The sequence below is a fragment of the Dasypus novemcinctus genome, unplaced genomic scaffold (assembly GCF_030445035.2).
Source record: "Dasypus novemcinctus isolate mDasNov1 unplaced genomic scaffold, mDasNov1.1.hap2 scaffold_133, whole genome shotgun sequence".
NCBI lineage: Eukaryota > Metazoa > Chordata > Mammalia > Cingulata > Dasypodidae > Dasypus > Dasypus novemcinctus.
In genome coordinates, this window is record NW_026688152.1 from 909153 (window position 1) to 916224 (window position 7072).

Genomic DNA, 7072 nt, shown 5'->3' on the forward strand with positions numbered 1-7072 from the left:
GAAAAACACTTTTTTTCATGTGTTTCTTCACCATTTGTATTTCTTCTTTGGACAATTTTCAAGTTTTTTGCCCATTTTTTAATTGGGAAGTTTGTCTTTTTATTCTTGAGTTGTATAATTTCTTTGTATATCTTTGATATTAAACATTTACTGGATATGTGATTTTTTTAAAAGTGACAGATTAGGATATTTAATTCTTAAACCATTCCTCCTTATGACAATAAAGGAAAAGAGAAACATTCTTGACTCACAGGTTGTAGGATCTGTTTTTCTACATTACACCTAAAGTTTAAAAGAGGAGGATAACCAACATCATTTAAATACAAAACTGGGCAACAACAGCCCAGCAGGTTATTTTTAGCTTCTATATTAGTAGACTGGGGTTTTAAATTCATATGATCCAACAGCCTCTAAGGAATGTTTAAGCAGGCATTTTAATTCTGAGTACTGGGTTTTCAATTGCCCACACTAATTTTGTTAAGCAGATATTAAGCAAACATCAATGATTATAAGACAAAAATTTAATGACAATTTGTTACTGGGTATATAATAATCCATTGGGCTAAATAGTTTACATGGGACTATATAGAAATTTAAAACAGAAGCAGATGTAAATGTTACATATTATCATCATCAGATTCATCTTCTTCCTTCAAAGATTCCTTAGCATATTTCTCGGCTTCTTCCCTTGTATCTTTTGGAACAATTTTATGTCTTCCTTTAGTTAATTCACCAACCCAGCTGAGCTCTAGTTCAAATGCTTTATCTTTACCTTCAACATGTCCTATGTTAATTATTTTTGCAACTTCTTTAACAACGTCACGGCAGGTTGTTTCTTTCATCTGAAGCTTTTCGATTTCTGTCTTTGCAGTTGGCCTGGCTTTACAATGGCACAGCCCCAATAACCATATGAAACACCCGATGGATCAACCATGTGGAGTTGTGCACCATCCTTCACAATGTAAGACCCTAACATGAAACTGCATCCAAAAGGTCTAACAGCACTGTACAGTGTGTAGGCACGAACATACATGGCCACTCTATCTGCAAGACGTTTGAGTGGAATGTTACAGCCAAAGTTAGATCTAGAGTTGGAAGGTTCTTCTCTTGCTATGTCTGCTAAAGAACGAGCATCTGCCAACAAACCTGCTACCGCCATTCCCACATGCTGATCAACATTAAAACACCATTTGTTGGAACCTTCTTCATAAAGTTTAGAAAGGACTAATTTTTCTACTCCGAAGACAACACCATCTATACATCTGATTCCAATAGCTGTACTACTATTTTCCACAGCCTTCATAGCATATTCAACTTGAAAACTCTCCCATCAGGAGGGAATGTAGAGGCTGACAGGTCATACCCAGTATGGATAGAGCTCATTGTGTTAAAGCTACCAGGTTGTGTAGGGATTCCAGGCCCAAAACACTTCCACTAAGCTGGATATGTGATTGACAAAGATTTTCTCCCATTGAATTGGCTGCCTTTTCACCCTTCTGACAAGATCCTTTGAGGTACAAAAGTGTTTAATTTTGAGGCAGTCCCATTTATCTATTTTATCTTTTGTTGCTCCTGCTTTGGGTGTAAAGTTTAAGAAACTACTGGTCACAAGAGGTCAAAGATGTTTTCCTACATTTTCTATTAGCACTTTCATGGTTGTCTCTTTTATATTTAGGTCTTGACCCATTTTGAATTAATTTTTGTGTAAGGTGTGCGATAGGTGTCCTCTTTCTTTTGGATATGGGTTTCCAGTTCTCCATGCACCAAGGGAGTAGACTGTTCTGGCCCAGCTGGGAAGGCTTGACAGGCTTGTCAAAAAAACTTGACGATAGATGTGAGGGTCTATTTCTGAATTCTTAATTTGTTTCCTTTGGTTAATCTGTCTTTATGCCAGTACCGTGCTGTTTTTACCACTAGCTCGGTAATATCCTTTATTTTTCTATTTTTTAAAAAGATTTATTTATTTCTCTCCCCTTCCTGCTCTCTGTGTCATTTGCTGTGTGTTCTTCTGTGTTCACTTGCATTCTGGTAAGTGGCACTGGGAATCTGTGTCTCTTTTCATTCTGTCATCTTGCTGCATCAGCTCCCCGTGTGTGCGGTGTCAGTCCTAGGTGGGCTGTGCTTTTTTTTCACGTGGGGTGGCTTTCCTTAGGGGGTGTTCTCTTTGCACGTGGTACTTCCCTACATGGGGCATACCCCTGTGTGGCATGGCACTCCTTGTGCACAGCAGCACTGCGCATGGGCCAGCTCACCACATGGGTCAGGAGGCCCTGGGTTTGAACACTGGACCTCCCATATGGTAGGCAAACACTCTATCAGTTGAGCCAAATCTGCTTCCCTTGGTAATATCCTTTAAAGTCCAGAAGTGAGAGTCCTCCAACCTTGTTCTTTTTTCAAGCCATTTTTTATCTATTCAGGGACACTTTCCCTTCCAACGAATGTGATAATTGGTTTTTCCATCTCTGCAAAAAACGGGTGACAGGACTTTTATTGGGATTGCATTGAATATGTAAATCTATTTGGGTAGAAATGACATCTTAATGATATTTAGCCTTCCAGTCCAGGAACAAAGGCTGTCCATTTATTTAAGTCTTCTTTGGTTTCTTTTTGCAAAGTGTTGGAGTTTTCTGAATATGGGCCTTTTATATCTTTGCTTAATTTTATTCCTAAATATTTTATTTTAGTTACTATTATAAATGAATTTTTTTTCTGATTTCCTTCTCAGATTGCACACCAGTAATGTATAGAAGTGCTATTCATTTTTGCTTATTAATCTTGTATCCTGCCACTTTGCCAAACTTGTCTATTAGGTGTAGTAGCTTTGTTATGGATTTTTCAGGAGATTCTAGGTATACAGTCATATCCTCAATGAATAGTGGAAGTTTTACTTCTTCCTTTCTTATCTGGATGCCTTTTATTTCTTTATCTAGCCTAATTGTTCTAGCTTGAATTTCTAGTACAATATTGAATAACAATAGTGACAGTGGGCATCCTTGTCTTGGTCATGATCTCAGCAGAAAAGCTTTCTACTGCTGCAATCAGCTCACAATAGGAAGCATCTGCAACATCTACAATAAGGTAACATTTACAATAACAGGAAGAAATTGCAATGTCATGTATAATAACAGGAAGCAACAAATAGGTAAGCCAGTTGCCCACAACATTTTATCTTTCACCATTGAGTACCATGCTAGCTGTGGGGTTTTCCTATATACATTTTACCATATTGGGAAAGCTTCCTTCCATTCTTATCTTTTGGGTGTTTTTATCAAGAAAAGGTGCTGTATTTTGACAAATGCCTTTTCTGCATCAGTCAAGAAGATCATGTGATTTTTCCTCTTCAATTTATCAATGTGGTTTATTACACTAATTGATTTTCTTATGTTGAATCACCCTTGCATACCTGGGATAAAACCAACTTGACTGTGGCGATAATTCTCTTAATGTGATTTTTTATTTGGTTTGCAAGTATTTTGTTGAAGACTTTTTTGCATTTATATTCATTAGAGATATTGGACTGAAATTTTCTTTTTTGTTGTATCTTTATCTGGTTTTGATATTCGGGTGATGTTGGCTTCATAGAATCAGTTTGGTAGCATTCTTTCCTGTTCAATTTTTTTGGAAAAGCTTGAGCAAGTTTGGTATTAGATCATCTTTGAATGACTGGAAGAATTCACCTATGAAGCCATCTGATCCTGAACTTTTCATCTTTGGGAGGTTTGGGTTTTTTTTTTTTAAGATTTATTATTTATTTCCACCCTTCCCCCCCACCCCCACCCCCCCACCCCAGTTGTCTGCTCTCTGTGTCCATTTGTTGTGTATTCTTCTGTGTCTGCTTGTATTCTTGTCAGCAGCACTGGGAATCTGAGTCTCTTTTTGTTGCATCATCTTGTTGCATCAGCTCTCCGTGTGTGCAACACCAGTCTTGGGCAGGCTGTACTTTTCTGTACAGGCAGCTGTCTTTATGGGGTGCACTCCTTGTGTGTGGAGCTCCCCTATGCTGGGGACACCCCTGTGTGGCATGGCACTCCCTGTGCACATCAGTACTACATGTGGGCCAGCTCACCACATGGGTCAGGAGGCCCTGGTTTTGAACCCTGGGCCTCCCATGTGGTAGGCAGACGCTGTATCAGGTAAGCCAAATCTGCTTCCCTTTAGGAGGTTTTTGATGACTGTTTCAATCTTTTTACTTGTGATTGGTTTGTTGAGATCTCCTATTTCCTCTAGAGTCAGTGGAGGTCAGGGGTTCTTATCCTTTTTTGTTCCATGGACCCCTTTGCCAGTCAGGTGAAAACCACGAATGTTTTCTCAGAACATAGCAGCAGAATTTTTGACACTTAACATTGGCATGTCTTCAAATTAAAATTTAGGATTATTCAAAATTCCTTCATGCTTATAGGCCCCCTCTAATCTTCCCATGCACCCTTGGGGGGGGTTGTTGAACCCTTGTTCAGAACCCCTAGTATAAGTTTGTGCATTTTCTAGGAATTTGTCCATGTCATCTACATTGTCTAGTTTTTTGCACACAGTAGTTTATAGCATCCTTTTTTGATCTCTCATTTCTGCAGGGCCAGTGGTAATATGTCCCTCTCATTTCTGATTTTATATATTTGCATCTTTTTTGATTACTACTCTCCCTAAGGCTTTGTCAAATTTGTTGAACTTCTCAAAGAACCAACTTTTCATTTTGTTGATTCTCCCTATTGCATTCATTTATTTATTTTATTTTCATCTATTCATTCATTCTCTCATTCATTTATTCATTTATTTCATATCCCCCACCCCTTGCAAGTTGCTTGCTGTCTGCTCTCTGTGTCCATTCACTGTGTGGTCTTCTGTGTCTGTATTTATTTTTTATTTATCCCCCTGCCCCTTTGTGCCTTGCTTGTTTTCTGGTATCTGTGTCCATTCACTGTGTGCTCTTCTGTGTTTGTTTGTTTGTTTGTTTCTTGTCTCCCTTTTATGCTGTGTCACCTTGCTGTGTCAGGTCTCCGTGGCACTTGTGGGCAGCAGCACTCCACTGCGCTTGCAGGCTGGGCAGCACTCTGCGGTGCCAGAGCCAGCGGCTCACCGCAGAGTACGGGGGAGCCTGCCTTCATAAGGAGGCCCCAGGATGCGAACCCAGAGCCCCCCATATGGTAGATGGGAGCCCAACTGATTGAACCACAGCTGCTTCCCATCCCCTATAGGTTTTTTTGTTCTTGATTTCATTTATTTCTGCTCTGATCTTTACTATTTCTTTTCTTCAGCTTGGTTTAGGATTAGTTTGCTGTTCTTTTTCTAGTTCCTCCAGATGTGCAGTTAGTTCAATTTTTGCTGTGATTTTTTTGTTTGTTTGTTTGTTTTTAGGTACCAGAGCTGGAGATTGACGCCTGTACCCTGTATGTGGGAAGCAGGTGCACAACCACTTGAGCTACAACTGCTTCCTTATTTCTTCTTTTTAAATATAAGCATTGCAGGCTATAAATTTCTCTTTTAGCAGTGTCTTTGTGTTGTCCCCAGGTTTTGATATGTTTTGTCCTCATTTTCATTCAACTTCCAAATATTTTCTTTCATTGTGCAGACTGCTTTATTGACCAGGTCCTCTTAAGCACAAATGACTTGATTATGAGGAGGTTCCCTTTATCTATTTTTCTTTCATTGTATGTGCTTTGAGTGTAAGTCTAAGAAACAGTTGCCCAACACAATATCTGAGGATCCTTCCCCACATTGTCTTCTGTTTTATGGTCCTGGATCATATCTTCAGGTCTTTGTTCATTTTCAATTAATTTTTGTTTAAGGTGTTAGTTAGGGGTAAGGTGTGAGGAGGTGAAAAAGAAACCAACTTAATAGGAAAAGATTTTGGAAATCACATATCCAATAAAGGTTTAATATCCATGATATATAAAGAGATTCTACAGCTCCACACTAAAATGACAAATCACCCAAGTTAAAAATGGGTAAAAGACTTAATTTAACCAACTTAATAAAGATCCTACACACGTACAAAGTGTTGATAATAGGGAAGCAATTAGTTAAGATGTGAAGGATCTTTTGGGATTAAGCTTTCCTTCTATCACCCAGGAGAAAGAAAACCATGTCCTGATATAAAGGACACATATATGGATGGTCATAATATCCCAAACTCGAAGGACAAAAATATCCAGCAAGAAGAACATGAGTAAACATTTTGTAATATAGTCATTCAAAGTCAAAGGACACAATGATAAAGAATGAGAGAACTGCTGATCTACCAAATATGAATGATTCTGAAACAATGTTTGGGCAAAAGATGCATGTGCCAAAATGTAAATTCCAATTTATTTCCTGTGGCAAAACTGATGTATGATAACAGAAAATCAGATCATGGGTGAATGTGTTGGGGGGTATGTAATGAGTGAAGGGCATAGGGATTATTTTCCAAATGAATGGAAATGATTCATATCTTGATAGGGTCATTAGTACTGTAGGGACAGGGGATGGAACTTTTAAAAATATGACAAGGCATGCAGTTAAGATCAGTGCATTTCACTATTTAAAATTTTTACATCAATTTTAAAAAAACAGAGATGGAGAGAAAAAGATACATAAGAATATGCAGAATCACACTCATTTATAGGATCTCTACACATGGCTCTTCTGCCCCTTTATTTGAACTTATATTTAGCACTATACTTGATAAATATATGTCCAAGAAGCTTCAACCTTTGGTCCATCCATGTGTCGGTTGAGCCCTGAATTACAGAAGCATTGCAACACCTACTCTCCAATTCATTGGACTCACCCAGGACAACTAACCAGGAGGTGATGATGGATAATGTCCATCTCAATGAACAGAAAGTGTCTTTTGAATGGTCGTTGGGAATCTGTGAGAGGTGGGGAAGGAGCCCAATGACACTAGTCCAGACCTCACATTCCACAGCCTCCAGGGGGACTGAGGCATGTGTCAATATTCACCAGCATTCTGTTGTGTTTCATATTTTTGTTCAGACTTGTGCAGTCTGTTATAAGCCAACTTTTTATAAGACATGAAGAGCAGCTTGCAGACAGACACACTAGCTACACTGACTGACAAGCAATGTCAACTTCTTGA

General features: G+C 38.7%; 1 pseudogene; it reads right to left on the reverse strand.

Annotated features, from left to right (window-relative positions):
* Positions 1–536: 536 nt before the first annotated feature.
* On the reverse strand, positions 537–1383 carry LOC101446683 (proteasome subunit alpha type-3 pseudogene; annotated as a pseudogene).
* Between the last annotated feature and the right edge of the window lie 5689 nt (positions 1384–7072).